Below are 24,111 nucleotides of genomic sequence, written 5' to 3'. Positions count from 1 at the left end.
TCTTTCTAATCTTGCCGCCCTTTTCCCTCTCTCTTCATTTTCACCTCTATTTATTTATTTATATATATATATATTCATGGTTAAACTACCATTTTATTTTATTTTTTTCTTCTTTTACTTTTTTGATAATACGTGAATGGGAGCATCGAACCTTTAACTTCAAGATTAATATTACAAAGTATATTTCAGTTGAACTATGCTCATTGTAGCACATACTTTGAAGTTTGTTCAATATAAATTCTTGTACTTTCAATTGTCTAATTTTAGTTTTCATACTTTCAATAAATCTTAAATTTAAGATGAATTCAGAATATATTTTCAAGTGTTTAATTTAAAAAATTAATCATTTTAGAATAAATTGAAGTGTTCGGCAACTACTCGAAATAGTTTTTCAAGTGTATTTTAACTAATTTTTATCAAGAGTGTTTAAATAAAAATTGATTTTTTTAAAAAAAAACATTTTTTTGTCAATTCAAACTGGGCCTTAGTCCCTCAAAATTAATTTTTTTAGAAATTTGTTAAATAATAATTATAATAATTTTTCATGTAAAGAAATATAATATGTGAATATAGTTTCTAAATTTATAATAAAAAGGAAATTTATAGCAAAAAAGTTATTTTAAAATTCAACAATAAACTAGCATTTTGGAGTAAATGTAAGATTTATTAAAAATATATAGACTAAAATTAAATAAATTTTAAAGTATATGAACCAAAATAGTATTTTAACCTGCATTTATTTTGTTGAATCACAAATTGAAAAAATTGCAAAAACTATTCCTAAAGTATGGTGATAGTTGTAATTATATACTCAAACTTTTAATGCTAAAAATTAAATTATCAAACTTATATCAATGTTAAAATTTGACCCTCAAACTTATTATAATTATACGACTTTTACTCCCAAATGATAAAAACTAAACACTTAAACTTATACAATTATTACAATTTCTAAAATCACATAAATTTGAAAGTCCACTTTTAACTCTCGTATAAGTTTGAAAGTCCAATTTTAATATTTGTATGAGTTTGAGAGCTCAATTCTTACAATTAAAAATTTGAGGGCCGATTGGTTTTTTTCAATTTGCAAATTGCTCTTATAAAGTTTGTTGCAACTCAACTGACATAAAGTTTACTAACATTTTCGAAGTTAGAGATTTACTTTTCCCGTCCCTATGTTGTTAAAGAGGAAAATATTAAATTTTGAGTACATGACTAAATTGTTGCATACTAGTTCAAATTTTTACTACAAAATTGCAAGTGTAAAGGTTAAACTGATACCAAACTAGTGTTTAAAGATTAGATTGTTATTGGTAGAAATTTAGGAAGGGTTTTTTTAATCTTATTATTATTATGGTTCAATAATTTAATATAAAAATATTAAACAATCAATCTTATAGCAGTTAATAGGTGGCTTATACTATTTGTCAACATAATTATGGAAGGGTAGGATTTTAACCACCAAGATATGCATGAATTGACATTAACAAATGTTTTTATGCATTTGAATTGTGTTTGGATTGATATTTATTTGGATAAAAAGTAGTCTCTAGGTTCTGGATCGTTGAAGTTTGAGCAATAAATCAATTTTATTACAATGTTTCAAAATCATACAATCAAGTTTTAGAGGATTTAAGATATGGTTCATTGCAGTCTTTAAATCAATATTTTTATAGTTATTTAAAGATCTGTGACAATTTTTTTAAAATGAAAATAGTAATATTTTAGACACCTATGGAACATAACATTGAACAAGTTTTTTTCAAAGTTTAAACACTTGTCTCGTTACCACACTCCCTTTTTGTGGCTTCAGTGGATGCTCTTATTTATGATGGGCGTTGGAATCAGACTCTTCTTTTTGAGTTGTGAGATGTTGAGATCATCAGGAGTATTCCTCTTTGTTTTCTCCCTCGTCCAAATGTCTTCTCTGACACTATGATAAAAAAAGGAATCTACTTAGTCAAAGTGGGTACAAGTTGGCTTTGTCTTTGGATTTTTCTTCTTCCACCAGCTTGGACATGGAAAAGTTTTGACAGTCTTTGTGGATTCTATCCATCCATAAAAAAACGAAGCTTTTTCTATGGCGTGCTTGTCTCAATTCTCTCCCAACTTGCAATGTTTTAGCTAGTCGTTCCATCATTGATTGTAGAGTATGTCCCCCGTGTTCTTGAGTCCAACATTCACATGCTTTGGTATTGTAAAAGAAGTAAACATATCTAGTCTCTTTGGGTTCCTAGTCTGCCCCTTTTCGATATGCGCTACTCTAATGTCTTTTCTCTCTTTTCGCGAGGCCTATGAGGTTTTAAACCCATTGGATATCATAATCTCACTCATCACTTATTCAATTTTGCATCAATGGAACTTTTTGTTTTCGATCAATATATCCCTTCCACTTTTGACCCTATTTGATAGCCCTTGAATTTAATTGAATCTCTTGATTGTGGAGGTTAGCCGTTGGTCTGCCTCCCTCTTATGGCTCTTTTACAGTGAATTCTAATGCGGTTGTCCTTAATAGTGAAGTAGAGATTGGAGTTATTATTCGTGACTCAAAGGGTGATATTATGCTAGCAGTCGGGAGGTTCTTTCCTTTTGACGGGGTTGGTTGAACTTGCTAAGATTGTAGTCATGTTTGGCAATCTTTTTTAGAGCTATTGAAGCTGGCATCTCCCCCTTTTAAGTTGAAATTAATTCACAAATCTTATGGAACCTCTTGATTGGGAGATATAGATAAGCAAATGAGATTCAGGCATTCGTTGATTCCATTCGATTCACGAGTTCTTTTGATTAATCGTTGTGGCAACTTTGTTGTTCATGAATTAGCTATCCATGCTCGAAGGCTTTGTCATTCAAATATTTGACTTGAAGATCTTCCTTCATGGATGAATTTAGCCTTTTGTTTTGACATAATTCCCTCTGACTTGTTTTATTTTACATTGTAATAAAAAAGAAAAGAGTGGTTATAAATGCAAACTTAAAAAATTATAGACCAAACAAGTTGTAATATAAACAGAGAATTTATTAAAGTTTGAAAAGGAGAGAAATAGTAAACATGAATAAAAGTAGGCGGGAAGATGGGGGAAGTTTTGAAAAAAAGAGGGATTTGGCCCACTAATTCTCAATTATTTACCTATTCTGGAGAACTGGGCCCACTCTACTGATTTGGATTGGACCGTCTTTTTCTTTTTCTTTTTTCTTTTTTTCTTTTTTTTTTTTAAAAAAAATGGACCGTCTACTTTGTTCTCCGCGCCAACGAATTTTCAATATTAAAGTTTCCTCAATTTTACAATTAACTTTTGACAATCTTTAGTTTAAGGAAAAGGAAAATTGATAACCTTTATGTATTCCGTGGATCCAATGTTAAACAAATATTTTATAGACAATAATTAGGTATAAACTATGTCATATATTCCTCATTTATTATCTACTATAAGAAAATATTTTTTAAAAAAAAGTATTTTACCATATAACAATTTTTAATTGAATAATTTGTGTGTGGCACAAAGATAGGTGTCCTCTAACTAACACTCAAGTTTTTTTTTTGATATTTTATTAAATGATATAGTGTTTCAAAATGATGATGATAGATGACGATAATGATCATAATAATAATCAATGAATAGTATATAAATTTTAATATAAATATATACTGTAATAAGAAGTATTAAATACTAGTAGAAAGTTTTCGGTTGGACACCATTGTTTTTAAACATGATCGAATTTCAATACTTTTTATATATAATTTTTTTTTACTGAGAAACAAGACCACAACAAGCACCAAAACCCATTCACTATTTTACAATAACTAGTTTTCCACACGTGCATTGCACCTGATTTTTTATTGACATATTTGCAATAAAGAAAGCTACATTATCCTTTTTAGTTATCAGTCTTTGCTATTTTTTAAAAAACAACAATTATAAAAAAAATTTAAAAGTAATAATACCACTAAGAAATACCTTAAAATCATGAAAACATACGTATTTGTGATCCCATACATGAAAAAGAAATATTTTTTAATAGTTATGGGAAGTTAAGAGTTACGAAACTTTTATATTAGAAAATACATATACTTTTAATTGTGTAGAAAATCGGTATCAGATATGCATACGTCCAGATAAACATGATATGAAATATCTTATTTTTTTTAATTTTCTGATACGCATATCTACTTCCAGATACACGAAGAGGATACATTGGGTCATTTTTTTTTTTCAAATTTAAGCCCAACCACTTAAAAAACTCAACCCACAACCTATTTTATTTAAGTGCGTGTTTCAGAATGATTTTAAAATCATCAAAATCACTTCTTTTCATTTTTAAAATCATTCGAAAACACACTTTTAATTACTAAAAATTAATTTAGTTTTCAATTTTACACTTTTAAATGTAATTTTCATATCATCAGAATTAGTTTTGAAGAATTAAACATGTTTCACGATGATTTTGAAAATGACAAAAGTGATTTTAACCATCTTAAAATTACTCACAAACATAAAAATCCACTTAAATCGAGCAATCCAAAATAAAATAAATTAAAAATGATAAAAACATAAAAAGTTAAAAGAAAAAACCCAAAACGGATTAAATTTTCATTCTTCTCCTCTCTCTCACTATCGAAATCATGATTTACACCCTCTTCATCCTCAACTTCATTCTCCAATCTTCACCTTCTACTTCTTCCCTACCATCAACTCTAGTCGTGAAACCACCACTCAACGTTATTGGATTTTTTTCAAGTTTTCACTCTATTCTTGAATATATTTTAATCTAACTTAAATTAAGTATTATAACTATTAATTGGGGATTAACATATATACACACATATAATAACATGTCTTCAACGTATTCATATCTTAATTTTTTAGAAATTGACGTATTGTCGTACCGTATCGTATCCATATCTTAACTTTTATATCAAAACCTATATTACATTTCATGAAGTATCATCAATTTCTTTAAAATAAATAAAATAAAAAATTGTTCACACCATACCATTTTATTTTTCATTTATTCATCAGTGAGTATAAATGTATTAAGCCCTTGAAATAATGCTCATAAATAATTTTTAATTAACGTTAGTGTATAAAGAACTTTTTCTAATATGTATGTTTTTAGTTAAAAAAAAAAAAAAAAAAAGGTTTTAATATTGTTATGTATCTACTTTAAACAATAAAGATTATCTAATAAATGTAAAAAAAAAAAAAATCATATTCAACCATTTTATTTCTTTTTTCTTCATTTATCCGTGATCAATTGTATTTAAGAACACAAAAGGTGGTCATTAATACTTTTTAATCGATAAGTATGAGAAGGGTTTTTAAAATTTAAGTGGTATTGGTTTTATTTTTTTTTAAAAAAAAGAAAATATATTATATTTGTTGTTAAGATAATGCATTCTTTTAATAGTTTGAAGATGCAATTATAATTTTAAAATGCTTATTTTTTTAAAAAAATATGTTTATGTTAACGTGGGTACGTGAGTGTGAAGTTCTCATCCAATTTTTATTTAATTAGTATCTTTTTTTCCTTTTTAACATTTGTTGTACGTGATTTTTTCTTTTAGAAATTAAACTTTTAAATATATTTTAAAATTATGTGATTAATTATAATTATTATTACATAATTTTAGAAGATAATTATACATTTTTAATATGTGTGAACATTAAATAGTTTTGAATGTGGGGATTAAGAAATGATTTGTTAGTGAGTTAATTATTAGATTTAATTAAATTGTTGATAAAAATTGGAATGAGAGAGATTTAAGTCTGATTTATTTTTGTTTTTCTAAAAAAAATGATTGTTTTTAAGTTTAAACTTTTTCAATATATATTTCATATCAAAGCAAAGTTATGGTTTGTATGTTATATAACTTTTTAAAAAGTAGATTTACTTGATTACTAAATGTTATTTTTAAAATTGAAATGGTTAGGGATTTACTACAATAACTGAGAAGTTTAGAAAAAAAAAAAAAAAAAAAAAATAGAGAAATGTATAAAAACAATGAAGAAGATCTATAAGAATAAGACGAAAAAAAACCTTAATTGAACTGTATTTTTATAATTTTTATGATAATTATTTTCCGATTGAAACTTTGTTTACTTAGAAGAACTGAGATGTAATATTTCAAGATAGAGAAACGTGAAATCTTGAAGGAAGCATTGAGAGAGAGATAAAATGCCAAGAAAATAATAAAAGAAATGAAATGATAATAATAAAACATAAAAATTATATTTTATCAATGTTTTATCCAAACAAAACACACCTCGATTTTGCAAGAAGAAAACAAACCTTCAATTTGAAGAAATTATTTTAGCTCCACGTGCCTTTCACCATCATTCTTCTTGATCATCTCTTTAATCCAATAATGATGATTGTTTTAACCACTTTTGAAATGGAAGGTTTTCAAAACTACTTTTGTTAGACTATTATTATTTTTTATTTTTTTTATTTTTTTGTCTCCTAGTTTTTAGTTGTGACTTATACACACCTAAGAATGCAAAGGAGGAGATGTGGGTATGAAGGGAAGAATTTCATGAGATATTCATACTAATGGATTTAGAGAGAGGAATTTTTTTTTTTTTTTTTTTTTGAAAGATACAAAGTGTGGGGTGAGAGAATTGAACCTCAGATCTCGAAATCAATAGTGTAAGTACTATGCTAGTTGAGTTACGCTCTTGTTGAATTTTATGGGTTGAGAGAGGAGGGAGAGTTAATGAGAGAGAGAAGGGAAATGTTAATGTGAATGGGTGGTAGAAAAGTTATTAATGAGAAAAGTAATTGGAGAGAAAATAATTAAGGTTGGGGAGTTATTTTGGAGCCCACATTCTAGAGAGAAAAGAGTGGAATTTGGTGGGGGCAAAGAGAGAGGAGATAGTTAATGAGAGAAATAATTGGAGTGAGTAAAATCTTGGAGTGGTGGAGAGAGAAAGAGACATGGATCTTAGGGAGAGAGTGAGGATGGAAGAAAGATAATATTGAACGGTTAATTTAGGTATTAGAAAACCATACATGGATAAAATTGTCTAAAAATAGTTTTTTCCTCATTCGTACTTTTTTATATATTATAGATAAGAGAAAGAATAGAAGCCGGAAAGATGTCTTTCTAGACTAAAGAAGACTTAGAAGAGGATGCCAAATAAGCAAGATTGTGAATCGTTTTATTTTCTTCTATAGGGACTTACAAAAATTACAAATATTTGCAGACTTAGCAAACTGCTGAAAACCTCTCTCACAAAAAGATCAACTTCGAAAAAAATTAATCATGACAGGTCAACATTTAACTACCTCCAAAAAATTAGAATCGACCACCACCGAAGGATTTTTCTCCTTCCATATGTAAAAACTTTGGTCAAGCCTTCCACTTCTATTTTCTCCTCCAACACCTTGACCCCCTTCAAATTATGACTAATTGTTGGATTTTGTGTCATAAATCTCATATATCTTATAGTTTGTAAAAACAAATTATATATTTAATAACATAAGAGGTATTCTATTAACATTAAAAATGCATTAATTCAATCCAATAAATCAAGATCTAAGGTTATGTGATGTCACTTGAAGAGTATGTGGTAGATATCCAAATAGTTCTTGTCCAAGTTATAACCTAAAAGATCTATAGTAAATAGATAAGGTTGAGTGTCTTATCCTAGTAACATTGCGGATAGGTCTCACTTTGTAATTGTTACATAAGTTGTAGATATTACAGACAATATGAGCCATATTGTTCATGTGGAGTTACGTGAGTGAGGGTATCCTATATGAAAAATTTATACAAGACCTAGGGGTGAAATTGGTTCTGTTCGGTTCGATTTGAAGGTCAAACCGAACCAAATCAAATTCATTTATATATAGAACCGAATCGCATCGTTTGTGCGGTTCAAACCGAACCGAACCGAACTCCGTTCTGTGAATCGATTTCTTCTTCTTCTTTTTTTTCCTATTTTTAAACATTTTTTTTTTGTTTCTTCTACCTTTTATTTTCCTTCTTCCTTCCACTTTCTCTTGCCTTTTATTTTTATTCTTCCTTTTTTTGAAATTTATATATTATCTTCTTTTATTTTACAAATTTTTCTAAACATAATTTAAATATCAATCCACAATAAGAACATATCCAAATGACTACAATAAAAAGTTAAAAACTAAAAAGTTCTCCAAAGCACACAATACACAAATTTCAAACAAGTACTTTTAAAGTTTAAGTCACATAAAAGCAAATAACAGGCCAAACATTAGTGCTGAATTCCAAAAGTCCAATCAATACAAACAAATTTGTTCGCTTGTCAATCATTATTCTTCTTCTCCTTGTTTTTTTCATTTGTCGCTCCATTCAATCCCGTTATGAAGATTAACAAACAAATTATAAACTTGTTAGTAGTTACTATAATAAATATATGAATATATATGTTTAGAATATACGAACCTTCCTCTTCATCTTCAATTTCCTCTAAGTATTGTCGTAAACCAATGCTAATTTGTTCAGAACGTAACCAGTTTTGTACACATACAAGTGCCTCAATAGTGGTTGGTGATAATGAGGTACGAAAAGGATCAATTACTCTCTCACTAGTGCTGAATGCGAACTCAGAAGCAACTTTGGATACCGGAACTGCTAAAAGATCTCGTGCAATTTTGCTAAGAATCTTATATCTAAAAGAATCTCCCTTCCACCAATCTAAGATATCAAAGTTATCGTCACGTTTAACATGAGGCTTCATTAAGTAAATATCAACTTATGAATCCACACTTTGCGAATCATCTTCATCCAAATCTTCAAAATCAAAACGGAAAATCTCTGAAGCACTTGCACTTGAAGTTCTAAATGGAAAACTTTTAGTGGTACATGAAGATTGACCCTTATTAGCAACTGATAGTGACAAATTGTATTCATTGAACAATGCTCTCAAAACACCCTCTATCTTACTTCCTATGGCTTTTGCCACATCAACATCAAATAATTGATTTAGGCAATACAAAAGAAATTTCATCTTATAACGAGGGTCCAAAACGAAGGCAACATACAAGAATAAATTTGTTCTATCTTTTTTTCCCCAATACTTATCAAACTTTTCTTACATTTTCGTTGCCATTTCTTGCAAAAGCACATCATTAGGACTAGTTGCACTTGAATATTTTTTTATGCAATTTTGAACAATACTAATCTCATGGAAGACTGTATTGGAAGTAACATACAAAGACCCTGAAAGCCTAACAGTTACTTCATAGAATACTGACAAGAATTTGGGAAATATTCTCGCAATTTCTCAATCCCTGGTGGTTGGTTTTTCATCCTCATTCATGTAGACTGTGTCCTAGTCTTCTAATCTCTCAAATGCCTTTTCAAATTTTACAGCTGCCTCAAGCATCAAATAAGTAGAATTCCATCTAATTGGAATACCCCACTGTTTTAGTCATTTCTCAAACTCTCTTCCTATCGTCTCCCCTCTATGATTCTCAATTTGGGTGAAATTAAGAATTCTCTTATGTAATTTTCAATCTTTATCAATAAAGTGTGCAGTCAAAACCAAATAGTTCATATTTTGGATTGATGACCACGTATCGATTGTGATTGACACTCTATATCCTTCTTTCACAAAAATATTTTTCAACATCTCTTTCGTGCTATCATATTTTCCTAAAATATCCTTAGCAATTGTTTTTCGAGAAGGAAGAACAAAATTAGGTTCTACTAACATCAAAGTCCCATTCACAAACCTCTTAAATCCTTGGTTCTCCACGAATTTAAATGGCAACTCATCTATTACAATCATCTCAGCAAGTAGTTTCTGAGCACTCTCAATAGTAAACATCTTATAACTAATGGATGAATGTGATTGTAAACTATCTCTAACACTCTAATTCTTTTTAACGACCAACTTACTTTGTGTTACATCAAACTTACACTTCTTAATCTGATAAGGATTTTTTTTACAGTAGTATTCAATATGCATTCTCATAGTTGAATTTCCATTCCTTCTAGGATGACATGCATACACCATACCACAATGGTTACATTTAGCATGTGGATTATCATCACTATATTTAGAGCATTTAGTAAATTGATCTCATACCATAGATGAATTTTTCCTCTTTCTTCCATTTGCATGCTTTGAAACTATCTCCTCACTTTCATCTTTTCGTGTTGGTGGTGATGGCATCACAACAACATCATCATTGGAATCGTTGCTCTTGCTTAAACTCAAGCTCATTGTGCTGGTACCTATAAAGGGGAAAATAGAGAGAAAACTCATTACCATCAAAGAAAATGAGATTAAAATTCTATGAAAATCATTTACTTAAACTCAAAATTCAAATATTCCATTAAATTGAACCATTCCCTCCCTCGGCAGTCTGCCTCTACCATAACCACATATTCATTTTTTTTATTCAAAGAAAAATGGGTGGAATTGGAACAAAATGGGTGGAATATAATTTACCTGAATGCCTGATGCTGAAAAAAATGGGTGGAATATAATTTGGAATCTTCTGTCGAGATCGTCGACGTCAGGGAGAAGGAGAACTGATCTGATGGAAGGTGAAGAGATCAGAGATGGAAGCTGAAATGTGAAACCTGAACGGAGGGAGATGGAATCGGAACCGTCGTCGTCGACGTCGAGGGACGAAGGGAGAACTGACTACTGAAGGAAGGTGAAGACTGAAGAGATAAAGACGAAGAGATTGATGGTTTTTGCGTGAACGTCGAGTGAAAACTGAGGTCAGTTGAGGACTGAGGGAAGATGAAACCTGAGGTCGAACGAGCGGCTGAAGGTTGAAGCTGAAGTGAAGACAAAGACTCTAACAGAATCAGAGATGAAATTGAAACGAGTGGCGCGACACGAACCCTAAATGAAAATTTATATATATATATATATATATATATATATATATATATATTAAAACGATTTGGTCTAGTTTAGGAACCGGTTTTCAAACTTGGAACCGAACCAAACCGTTTAAATTCGATTTTAACATTCCAACGAACCGCATCAAATCAAATTTTTCAGTTTTGTTGATAAATCAGTTCGGTTCGATTCGGTTTAAGCAGTTTTGCTGTCCACCCCTAACAAGATCGAACTGCGAAATGATTGGTTTCTCTTTATAACCCCATTACATGAAGAAACCAACATTTCACAATGATGATCATAGGTGATTTAATTTTAATCCTGAGTGATTTGTGAACTCTTGTCTATGAGGCAATCCTTTGATCTATATGGGTGAGAGTGGTCAAGTTAGTCGATTCAATAAATCTACCATTTTGGAGATTTTTTCGAGTAGGAAGCTGGAAACATACCTACACAGGAAAGAATTCACTACTTCCCGATCGTAGAGATAGTAGATAAATTGCTCCCTTAATAGCTAATTCTAGGTCTTGAACAATAAGGTTTCAACCTTTCACTTGTTCGAGAGGTGTTAGTTTATAGTTGGACTATAAACTATTTGCTAATTAAAGGAATCAGTGGTACTTAAGAAGTTAGATATTACTATAGAGGTAAAATAATATTTTGACCTAGTTGTAGTTATGAGCAATTTGTGAATGGTTGACTCACTGTTGAATAGTATCCATAGACATTGGAATATATCTGCAATGCGAAGAGTGAAACTATCAGTCTTTAGCACAATAACCGATAGTTAATGAATATTGATTAATTTAATTAATCAATCTCATATCATTGGAGCGGTTCATAAGGTCCCCCTGTTAGCTCGCTAAGGATAGTAATGAGCAATGATTTGAATTGTTCAAATTACTTAAAGAAATTTTATATTACTATGATTAATATATAGTATATTCTGATACATTATAGAATATGGTTAATTATAGATATGATCTAAATCCAAACTACATAAGAGAGATGTATTTGAATGAGATTCAAATATTAAATCCATATGAATTGGATTCATATAGAATTACAGTATTTGAGAGATGAGATTCAAATATTAGATTTACATGAATTGGATTCATAAAGAAATGAATGCATATAAATATGGGCTTATGCACGAATCGATGTTGTTAATTCGACTCTAATCGAAACAAAAATATTTATAAATCACCGAAACCTACATCTTATACTAACAAGCAGCATAAGTAGCAAGTACGGGGTCGATCCACAAGGAAGACTTATTTCTAATCTTTTCTTAAGCTAAATTCAACTATGAAAGCGATAAAATTAGTGTGTGTGTGTGTGGGGGGGGGGGGGGGGGGGGGGGTGGTGTTGTTGTTGGTAAAAAGACAAAGAAAAATATACCTAAAAATAAAAGAATAAAAGATAAATGCAAACAAGTATTGTTCAATCTCATTTCTAGTTCAAGTTATACATTCTTTGCAAATTCTATCATTGATTTCTACTAATTATGGACACAACTATTTGCTTAACTGACTAAGCTAGTCTCTACAAAGGTGGACAACTAGCAAAAATCTAATGAACAAAAGCATTCTAAACATTGATTAAAGTTGGAAAGGCATAACTCTAATCAACCTATATGCCTCTAATCCTATTGGGTTTGATAGCGTCCATATAGAATATAAAACATATGCATTAAGTTCGAGAATTTAATTGTGTCGATTAATCGTCAAGATATTCAATTAACTGAAATTATCTTCAAATCTAGCAATTAATATATTCTAGGAATAGCCATTAAATACAAAATTAACTATTGCCACTTGGTAGACCTTAGTTAGACATTCTTATACATGAATACATTGAAGCAACATACCCAAGCAAGATTGTAGCAAAACTAAGAATCTTGGCTATATATGCTTAAGATAAAGATCCCTAAATATGCTTTTAGAACTTAAAACCGATTCAAAGATCCATAAATTTAGAATGCATATTGTAAAGAAAAGCAGAAAACTCAAGAAGATTGCAAGAATCCTTGAAACTAGAAACAAGATTGAAGAAATTACTTCACAAATCCATTGACAAATCTATCAAGAAATCCATTACATTGTTTACAATAAAAGAAAGAAATGAAAATCTAACTAATTGGAAAAAAAATTACCAAGGAGATGAACTGATGAAGAGAGAAAATCCAGATTCCATGAAAATTCTGCCTCTTTTTTGCCTAAAATGAAAGAAAATGTTTTATAGTTGCAGGTGTAGCTTCGCAACGCTAAGGCTAGAGTTGCAACGCTAATCTGTACCAAAGCCAAGAAGCGTTGAGCGAGAGTCTTGACGCTGCACTAATGCTCGGTTGCACAAGGTGCGCGCGGACAATTCCGTCAATCTCCGGAGCATTACAACATTGTTGGGAGCGTTGCAACGCTACCCTGTGTTGCAGCAAATAGGTGCATTCTATCTTCAAGCGTTGCTCAACACTTTTGGGAGGCTCGTGACGCTAGATCTAATGGCATTTTTGTAATTATTTTTATTCTCTTTAATTTTGATGATTTCTTGGTTCTTCTTGATTCTTTTTAGCCCAAATTTCTTGAAATGACTCCATAATACTCCTGGGATTGTTTTACCCACAAAATGAACAATAAAAACAAAAAAATAACACAATTTTGAGGGACTAACGTAGAAAAGATATCTCTCTTAAAAACCTATCAATATGTGATATTTATATGTTAATTAATTAACCTTATATTAAGTATGATTTATTATAGAGTTGTTTAATTTATATGTTAATTAATTAATTAATGGTTAATTAATTAATTAACAAATGATAGAGATTGGAGGCTAGTATAAATATGTGATATTTAATTAACTATATACTAAATATGATTTAATCTATAGTTATAATTTACATGTTAATTGATTAATTAATAGTTAATTAATCAAGTAACAAATGACGGAAAGTGGGAAAAACTTTTTTTTCTCTATTTTCTCACTTATCTCAAGAACATTCCTCTACCTCTCATTCTCTCTTCCAAGGTGTTAGAGCCCACACATCTAGCTCCTTAGATTCCTGGAGCATAATGGGGAAGCTCTTGTGATGGTGTCTTTCTGCGTTGAGAGATTCAAGTTTATTTGGTTGCAAAGGAGTGGAAAACATAAAGATAGAGGAATCTTTAAGGGTGATTTTTCTTCTAACTAGGAGCATGCTTAGGCTTATTTGAATGTTTATCCTATTTTGGGAAATTTGGTTCACTATTTTTATGTTCTATAAAATCGTTTTTCAATATGCAATGCGATCACACACTTCCCTGGGAATCCGATTTCCTTCACTAATATGTTTACTACCTTCGAAAAGTAATCTCACAAAATCCAGTCGGTCCCGTTACTTGTATATAGATAAATGTTGATGCGGCATTGTCGAAGTTTATCTATATACAATTAATTTAGCTAAATAAAGAATTTGGATTCTCAACATTCCTCTGCTTTTCACGATATGTCAGTGTCATTATTACTTGTCTTAAACTACTTCTTAGACAGAAAATTATTTCCAACGCAAAAGGTCACTCGACAAATGATTGATCTAAGCTAAACATACTTAATTTGGAATTTCGATGATTGAGTCATAAAAAAAGAATGCGCACCTTTTTTGTTTAAGCAGTAGCTATCAATTCTTTTAAGACTTCTTAATCATACTTTCATATCCTTAAGGTCTCTCTCATTTGGATAAAAAACTCATGCATTACACTTTGACCTTTTGGTTGATAGTACATATTTTATATTAGTTGAATTATGCTTATATGGATATAAAAATGGTTAGAATTTGGTTTATAAATTCTTTAACTTGTGATTGAATCTGACTCACCTATAAATATTCTCGGTTATCATTTAAAAAGTCATCTATCCTTAAAATGTCATAAATATCATATAATGAATATTCTTAGTTATATTTTTATTTTTTTAATTCACAAATAATTAGTTTATTATTTTTGTTAAATATATATATATATATATTTTAAGAAGAACAATAAAATAATCGAAAAGAAAAAAAGTAAAGAAACACAAAAAGTTGATTCCTTAAGAGCCACTATCTGATTGGACGATATAAGCCCATCTGACATTAGTCGTTCGCATGCATAGGTTTTCCAAAACTTTTCTGGAACTTCTTCCAATTGAATCAATGACGATTTTATCTGCAATGCCAACTGAGTAGCTTCAAGAGCTAATTGATTAACTCGAAATTGAAACTGGCAAAAAACACAAATCTGTAAACAGTGAGCTTGCATCTTCACTTCACTAATGACCATCAGCTCCTCTAAGATTTCATTAATTTCCTTCTTCTTTTGTAATAGAACACGAAGTTAGTTTCCATCTCAAGAATAAGAAAACTTGCTTCAGCTGCCACGAACAAACCCTCTCAAACTGCTATTGCCTCGCACATCAAGATCAGTCAAGTGTTCCCAAAAACTAGTAAGAGTAAGCAGAATCTTTCTTTTATCATTTCAAAACACTACTGAAATTGAATTTTATTTGTCATTTTTTTAAGGGAAAAATTGTACAGATGACCCCTATTTAAGGGCCCACTTGAAATTTGATCTCACTTTCACATAGGATCGAAACTTGGTGTTCTGCTTACATCAACAGTGTGTGAAACTACCGTTTTAACCCTAAAACGCACACGAGGCAAGACACAACTCAGATTCCTCACTCTTTCCTCTCATTCTTTTCGTTCCTTCACCTCATTCCCCAATTCACATTGCTCTCTATTTTTTTTTCTTGATATTTTCTTTCTTTTGAATTATTCCTTTTACTTCTTTCTCTCACTTCTTCCTCTTGCTTCTTCCTTTCGTTTCTTCATCTAGCTTCTTCCTTGTCAATTTTGTAGTTTTTTCCTTTGAATTTTTCCTTCATTCGAATTCTCACTCTCGTTTCTTCCTCTCGTTTCTTGGTCCCACTCTCGTTTCTTCCTCTTGCTCTGATTCCCGCTCCAACTTACATCTTTTATTCAAGAAGAAGAAGCAGACATCGACATAAATAGAAGAAATCACCGAAAAAGGAGGGCAACTGAACAAAAGAGGGTGGAAGGAAATCTTATCGGAAAAATGAAAAAAAAAAAAAAAGAAAAGAAAAAAAAGACATAAACATAAAATCGCCAAAAAAGAAAAAAAAGGGAAATCGCTAAAAGACAAAAAGCGTCATAAATTGAAGAATCACCGGACAAAACAAAAAAGAAAAAATAAGAAAAAGATAGGCAGAAAAATGAAAAAAGAAAAAAGAAAAAAATCTGCACATGAGAGAAAGAAGAAGGAAGAATGGTTAAATGGGTAAATTCACAAGGTGATGACATTAGCACAAGGCCAATAATCGAGCAAATTGAAAAGTGAAGTCAAATTTCGAGATGTCACCTAAATAGAGGCCATCGGTACCAATTTTCCTTAAAAATCGCATCCATATTCATTTTGATAAGACCAATAGGAGGGCATTTTCAAGTGCATAAATGTTAAGGCGAGGGGTGGGATTATGCCAAAATACTCTTGTAATTCTCGAAAATTCTTAGAATAATCCAACACACATGTCTGAATACTACCACTATAACAAAAATTCCCCCATTGTTGTACTTCATCCTCCTTTTGCAAAATTAACTTATTTCTTCGATTCCATAAAAACCATACCATAACACGATGAAATGTTCCATATCATCATCAGGTAAATGGTTAAAGAATCAAAATTAAGGTCATCAAAATTAATCACCTCCTTTGGCCACGTCATAGCCCAAAACGAGATTTGAACTCAATGCTGTCTTATGCTCTTGTAACTCCAAACAACATGAAGCACAATTTCAACCAGGCACACTTTCATAACCCCAACTTTTGAAAAACAACGTTCTATATCAAAGTTTGTCTAAAAAAACTCTTGAAAAGTTTGCATCAATACAATATAGAAAACTTAGTAACAAGGATCAAATACGATATTGTTGGGCTGATGACACTAATTTTCTTTCATAGACCCAAAAAGACAAGGAACCCCAATGAAAGAAATAGCCCACGAAAGAAAATTGGTTCAAGACAGAAATTTGGTAGAAAACTTGGAGGAGAAAGCACCACGTTATTGAGCTGATGAAGAGACACGTGTAAGGTTTTCTTTCACTTAAAACTCTATCGACTTTGGCATTCAAACAGAAAAGGAAAAATCTTCTCTCTCTCTTAGTTTTCTTCAGACGAATTTTCTCTAGATTTAAAGCTCCTCTAATGGCAATATTGTAGCATGTAGTGAAATAAGATGAAAGATAAGAAGGAAAACACAAAAGTTAATGTGGTCGGCCAAAGAACTAGCCTACATCCACATAAGGATAGATTTCTTGAAAAACAAATATGAGTAAATTTCTCTCTAACTCTCTCTCTCTCTTTTTTTTTTCTCTTTGTTAAAGAACTCTAAAAACTCCTTTATATATTAGGAAGTTGTTAGTCACAAAGATGTATAATAGAAATTTAAAAGAAATAATCATTGGATTCATATTAGTTACAAATCTCCACCTTAGAATCCAACTTTTCTATTCCTCAAGACCTTCTGATTTCTGATAACCCCTTTTCAGGTAGATCGTAGATTATTAGCTCAAAACACCTTTGGAGGTTGAGCTTCGACATTGGTTTAGTGAGCATGTTAGTAGCATTAACCAAGGTATACACCTTCAGAAGATCAACTTCTCTTGCTTCTATTTTATCTCTTACAAAGTGGTATTTGACATCTATATCCTTTGTTCTGCTGTGGTATTGTAGGTTCTAAGAAAGATGGATGGCATTTTGGTTATCACAGTAGATTTTAACTACTATTTGTATGATACCAAAGTCCTTTGTCAAGCCTTTAAGCCACAATGCCCCTTTGATTGCTTCTGTTAAGGCTATGTATTCAGCCTCTATAGTTGATAGGGCCACTGTAGATTGTAGAGTAACCCTCCAACTTATTAGTTTTGGTTTAAATAGAAATGCATAACCAGTTAGAGACCTCATATTGTCTATGTCTCCTACAAAATCAGAGTCTACATAGCCAATTAACTATAAATCTAGTAATGTCAATATTGGCTCACCCTAGTCGTTCATGTCAAATTCTTTACTTAAAATAAATTTAACATGAGCTAGATCAGCTTTAGAGTTCCCTACAAGGAGCATATCATCAACATACAGCAGTAGCTAGACTTTATCCCTGTAGAATGTTGAGTTGAATAGGCATACATGTCATAAGAACTCCTCTTAAAGCCCAAGCTTGTTATGTAATCATTGAACCTCCTATACCAGCATCTAGGAGATTATTTTAGCTTATAGATTGACTTCTTTAAAAGACAATAAAAGTCTTCCTTCTTCTTAGCTTCAAACCCTTTCAATTGTTTCATATAAATGGTCTCATCCAAGTCAAGGTCATGTTGAGTAACTAAGGATACAAGAAGTCTTACTGAAGTTTATTTCACCACAGGAAAGAAAAATCTCAGAATAGTCTATGCCTTGTCTTTGAATGAAGCCTTTTACAACCAACCTTACTTTGTATCTAGGCTTTTGGTCTTTAGTGATTCCTTCTTTCAATTTATAAATCCACTTAGATGCAATGTGTTTGCATCCTTTTGGTAGGGATGCTAGGGACCATGTGTCATTCACATTAAAGTGTATTTCTTCATTCATAACTTCTATCCACTGTCTAGAATCAGAACCACTCACTGCCTCTTCAAAGGTGGATGGTTCTTGATTAATATAGGCCACAGTGGCATTCAACACTAGACTCATATAGTTAGTGTCTGTATATCTAGCTAGAGGTATGATCACTTTCCTCTGTCTGTCCCTAGCTAAAGAATATTGACTCAAATTAGGTTGAGCTTCAACATTTTCAACTTTTTCCCTTGATGTATCCTCTACCTCATCTGAACCATTGATATGTGTTGGGTTGTATGTCCTAAAACTCGCAATTAGTAAAGTTAAACATTTTTTGTTATCAATAAAGATGTTATTCAATATTTATTCAATAAAGTTGTTATTGAATTTGTAAATTGCACTTATAAAGACTAAATCCAATAAACTAAGATCTATAACTATTATATGAATACTTGAACTTTATATGGAGACATAAAGATGGATGAAGTTCAAGTAAATAGCCAAAACGGTCTATAGTATACGAATAAGATTGGGTGCCTTATTCTGGAAACACTATCGGATGCAACCCACTATATAGTTATTACAATTTATTGTATTGTGCTACAAACGAATTGATCCTGATTTGTTTATGTATTGACATGAGGAGTGGGGGCGTTCTACGCAATAAATTTACGTAAGATCGGACCAAGAAATAAGTCACTCTTACTTTATAACGTTGTTTATTATTTAAGACTGACTATTTTGCTTAGATGACCTAGGTAACTCGATCTTAATCATGAGCTTGAAGGAACTCTTATATAAGAGTACCTATGAGTGGAAGCGGATTTTTCCAATTCATTGTGATAGGATTTCCACATTTACATTCACATATACAAATATGCATTAAACAACTAAATTAATGGCATTCTTTCAAGATAAATTACAAGAGAACGAAGAACTTACCAGTTGAAGACTCTCTTCACTTGAAACCTCGTTCTCTCCACGAACAAACTCCTCTCGCTCTCGCTAGACCAGTAAGCAATCGTCCAACAACATCTCGATCGTCTACCACGAACGGCTTCACACAAATAGTAGGAAATAGGGACGACACCACCACTTGGAGCCCTTAGTATTCTCAGAGTGAGAATCCAGAGGGTGGACTCTGTTCGGATTTGGTAGAGGTGAGGAGGAAAAGAGATCGTGTACATCGATCAAGCAAGTGGGAGAATGCAACAACTATCGTATAGTCAGGATGCTTGATCGTTTAGGCGAGGTACACGATCGTGTAGGAAAAGCTAAGCGATTGTCTATATGATCGTTTAGTAAAACTCGAGTGCTAAAGCGATCATTTAGTAAACTATGGTCGATCGTTTAGAAAAGCGCACACAGGTGTATGCGATCGTTTAGTACATGATGCACTATCGTATAGGCTCCGAATTACTATGCGATCGATTGCAAAACACTCCGTAAGCTAATATGTGTGTATATTTCCAAATGAAAATAATTTTTATTTTATTCTTCAGTTACGAAAATCAAATTGAACTTCCCACTAACGCATGGTTACGAAGAAAACGCCGGGTAATTATCCCATAAATGTCTAATTAATAAAATAATAAATATAATCATATTATATTCATAACCTATAGTTTGATATCATATTTTAACCATAGCGTTTTCTCTTCCACTTGATATAAATCATATTTATATCCAATTTCTTCCAAATTAATGTATCTCATACATTTAGTTAATCATATCATATACAATTAACGAGTTCAATTATATCATATATATTTGAACTTCCTCTTGTCAATCTGAACATTTCAAACTGACCCAAAAACTGATTCTCAACTTTTATTCAAGCTACCAAGGGGACCTTATGGACCTTTAGCCACGAGATCCACCATCCGTTAACTACCAGGCATTCCACTAAAGACCGACAACTGAACTCTTCTTACCATAGATATATTTCTGTGTCCATCGGATATAACCAATCATGAGTACAATAACCCTTCACAAATACTCGTAAGTACAACTGGGCCAATTTACCATTTTGCCACTGTAGTTACATTTTACTTCTTATGTATCACTGATCCCTCTAATGAACAATACAACATAGTTCTACTATGTGTGAACACCTCTCGGGCCATGAGAAGGTGTGTGGTGCCACATCGTTCAAGCCCCGAGATCCACTCTTAAGGGAGCAATCTATCTATTTACCCCTGCTTCGGGGAAGGAGTGAATTCCATCTTGTGTAGCTGAGTTCCCAGCTTCCAAATCAGGCGAATCCCCAAAGTGGTAGGTTTGAGTAGGCGAACTGGCCACTCACACCCATGCAAATCAAAGGACCGCCCTCAATAGCATGAGTTCCCAACTCACTCAGGATTGAGCTCATGTTACCTATGGTCATCCTAGTGAAGTGAAGTCTCTAGGATTTTGTATAAGACCTGACTACGAAGTGTTAACGTCTCGTTATATAACACTGTTCATGACAGAGACTTCACTTCACTAGGATAACCATAGGTACCACGACCTCAATCCTGAGTGAGTTGGGAACTCCTGTCATTGAGGGTGGTCCTTTGATTTGTATAGGTGTGAGTGGCCAGGTCGCCGATTCAAACCTACCATTTTGGGGACTCCTCTAATTTGGGAGCTGGCAACTTAGCTACACAAGATGGAATTCACTCCTTCCCCAAAGCAAGGGTAAGTAGATAGATAGCTCTCTTACGAGCATCTGGGAAGGGCCATCATACTCATGATTGGTTATATCCGATGGACACAGAAATATATTTGTGGTAAGAAGAGTTCAGCTGTTGGTCTTTAGTGGAATGCCTGACAGTTAACGGATGATGGATCTCGTAGCTAAAGAGTTTAGTCAGCCATTCACGTACCACTGGAGCTTCGAGCCACAGGTCCATTAGGTCCCCGGGGTAGCTTGGATAAAGTCGAGAATCAGTGTTTGGGTCAATTTGAAATGTTCAAATTGACAAAAGGAAGTTCGATTATATATGATATAATTGGATTGGTTAAATATATATGATATAATTGACTAAATGTATAAGATACATTATTTTGGAGAAAATTAGATATAAATATGATTTATATCAAGTGGAGGGGAAATTACTATAGTAGATATATGATATCAAACTATAGGGTAAGAATATAATGTGATTATATTCATTAATTATTAAATTAGTTAATTATATGATAATTGGCCGAAAACATCTCCTCATTTGTGCGTTAGTGGGAGAATCCAAAGTCGGTTATTGTAAACAAAGAATAAAATGAAAATTTGTTTCATTTTGCAAAAATTTCGAAAATTCGCAATCGGTGTGAAAACGTAACGATCACCTAGTTTGAGAGCGTATGCGATAGTTGCTCATCGTCTAAACGATTGCACACCAGCGCCTAAACGATCGCACGTCCATCCCTAAACGATCACTTAGCTTTCCTAAACGATCGCATACTGTGCCACATTTTCTAAACGATCGTCTACCATTTATTAAACGATCGCTTAGTAAAACCTACACGATCATGTAGCTTCTTCTAAACGATAAACACACAGCTATACAATAGCTCTTTCTTTCCCACTTGCTTCTCGTCTACACGATTTATCTTTTCTCTAACCTCTACCAAATTCACCAATTCTTGCTTCGAGAATAGCAAGGGCTCCAATTGGTGGTGTCGTCCCCACTGCTTTCTTGTTCATGACTGTTCGTGTTGTTGCCGTTCGTGTAGGCGATTTGCTGCTACAGCCAACTGGTTTGCTAGGCAATAGGGTTCACGTAGAGGTTCTTTCGCTACTTCTGAGTTCAACGTTTGAAAAGGGTCTTCAACTGGTATGAGAACTCTTTCCCTTGTGTTTTTATTGTTCGAAGCATGCCATTAATTAGTGTTAATTTACATAACTGTCTGTTGGAATGTATATGTTGTTTTTCGGTCACAATGAAAAATGGAAAGATCAAAATGCTCTCATGGATGCTCTTCGTTAAGAGTTCCTTCTGTCATATGATAGGTGCATCTGGAATCAAGAGCCCAATCATGTCTTCCCAATGGGCTGAATTGGTTAGCTTTGTCTCGTGTAGAAGCTAAGGCATCCATGTAAATGCATGAGGTTTCAACAATTAGATGCTTCTGGTTGTTTGCCCTTGACATCTTTCTCCTTTTCTTGGTTTTTCCTCTTCAAAATGAAGCAATCTTGAATCAAATGTCTTTTCTTCTTGCAATACTTGTATCTTAATTTTTGTTTTACCTTTTTGTCTTCATTTGTTTGTTGTTTTCTATTCTTCTACTAATTAGATTGAGGTTTTTCCTTCACAAACAAGCCTTCTTCATTGCGTTGTCCCTTTTGGAGGATTATAGTTCTATTTCTTTACTTTTTAGGGCTAAAATGATGGAGTCAGTGGTGACAGACCCTTTGTTATACTTCATTGCGATTTTTACCTCTCTATAGGCTTCAGGTAAGGAACTAAGAGGCACAAAAGTTTCATTTTCATCTCTAGATTTCTCTTCAAGACTCTTGAATTTTGTTACCAGCTTCTTGAACTCATATAAATTGTCTGTCAAAGACTTGGAGGAATCCATCTTATTAGGAAGATCTCTAGTTGCATACAACTCTTCAAGTTTCATCCAAATCTTGTAGGGTGTGTCCTTTTCAATGAACTACCTTAGGACACTATCACTTAGATTTAGTGTGAGAGTTCCATAGGCAGTTAATTTCATGTCTTCTCTTTCTTATGTATTGATTGAATTTGGAGTTTTGTTGGATCAATGATGGCCCGATGAGCCATCTGTTGTCCCAGCAAGGCTTTGATCTTTGTCTTCCAAAGGGAAAAGTCACCATTTCCATCGAATTTTTCAATCGCTAGTCTTGTCATTGCCATTTCAGATATGAATCTAATTCTTGAATCTCCAAGATTCACTTTCTCGAAATCAAGATTACCTCTTATATCACTTTTGTTGGGCTGATGACACTAATTTTCTTTCACATGCCCAAAAAGACAAGAAACCTCAATGAAGGAAATAAAGCCCACGAAAGCAAATCGATTGAAGACAAAAGTTTGGTAGAAAACTTGGAGGAGAAAGCACCGCGTTAATGAGCTGATGAAGAGACATGTCATAAGGTTTCCTTTCACCCAAAACTCTATTGGTTTTGGTATTCAAACAAAAAAGGAAAAATATTCTATCTCTCTCTTAGTTTTCTTCAGACGAATTTTCTCTAGGTTTAGAACTCCTCTAATGGCTATATTGTTGCATGAAGTGAAAGAAGATGAAGAGAAGAAGGCAGATACAAAAGTTAACATAGTTCAGCCAAAGAACTAGCCTAGATCTACAGAAGGATAGATTTCTTGAAGAACAGAGATCAGTACAAATTTCTCTCCAACTCTCTCTCTCTCTCTTTTTTTTTCTTTGCTCTCTATTAAAAGTAGGGTTGGCAACGAGGCCGGACCGGGGAGGGGGGGCATCCCTCGTCCTCGGCCCTGTGGGGGAAATTATCCCCCATCCTCGCCCCCGTCCCTGCCATTTGAAGGCAGGGATTCCCCGTCGGGGAAACGGGGTCCCCACGGGGCCTCATTCCCCGTTTCCCCGCGGGGATTCTTTTTTTTAATTGAAATTTGATTAGCCAACAAAAAATACATTAAATAAGTTTATCGAATTCCTCGTTTTTTAAT

The 24,111-nt window shown here is 32.5% G+C and overlaps 1 long non-coding RNA gene across 1 annotated transcript; it reads left to right on the top strand.

Annotated features, from left to right (window-relative positions):
- The first annotated feature begins 17,004 nt into the window (after positions 1 to 17,004).
- Positions 17,005 to 18,833, top strand: LOC120080131 (uncharacterized). Its single transcript, XR_005482430.2, has 3 exons — positions 17,005 to 17,201; positions 17,419 to 17,504; positions 17,603 to 18,833. It is a non-coding gene; the product is annotated as an uncharacterized LOC120080131 (long non-coding RNA).
- The last annotated feature ends 5,278 nt before the right edge of the window (positions 18,834 to 24,111 follow it).

The sequence above is a fragment of the Benincasa hispida genome, chromosome 6 (genome assembly GCF_027475165.1).
Source record: "Benincasa hispida cultivar pf3 chromosome 6, pf3_genome.v1.1, whole genome shotgun sequence".
NCBI lineage: Eukaryota > Viridiplantae > Streptophyta > Magnoliopsida > Cucurbitales > Cucurbitaceae > Benincasa > Benincasa hispida.
Note: the sequence above shows the minus strand (reverse complement) of the source record. Positions and strands in the feature narration are given on the sequence as shown.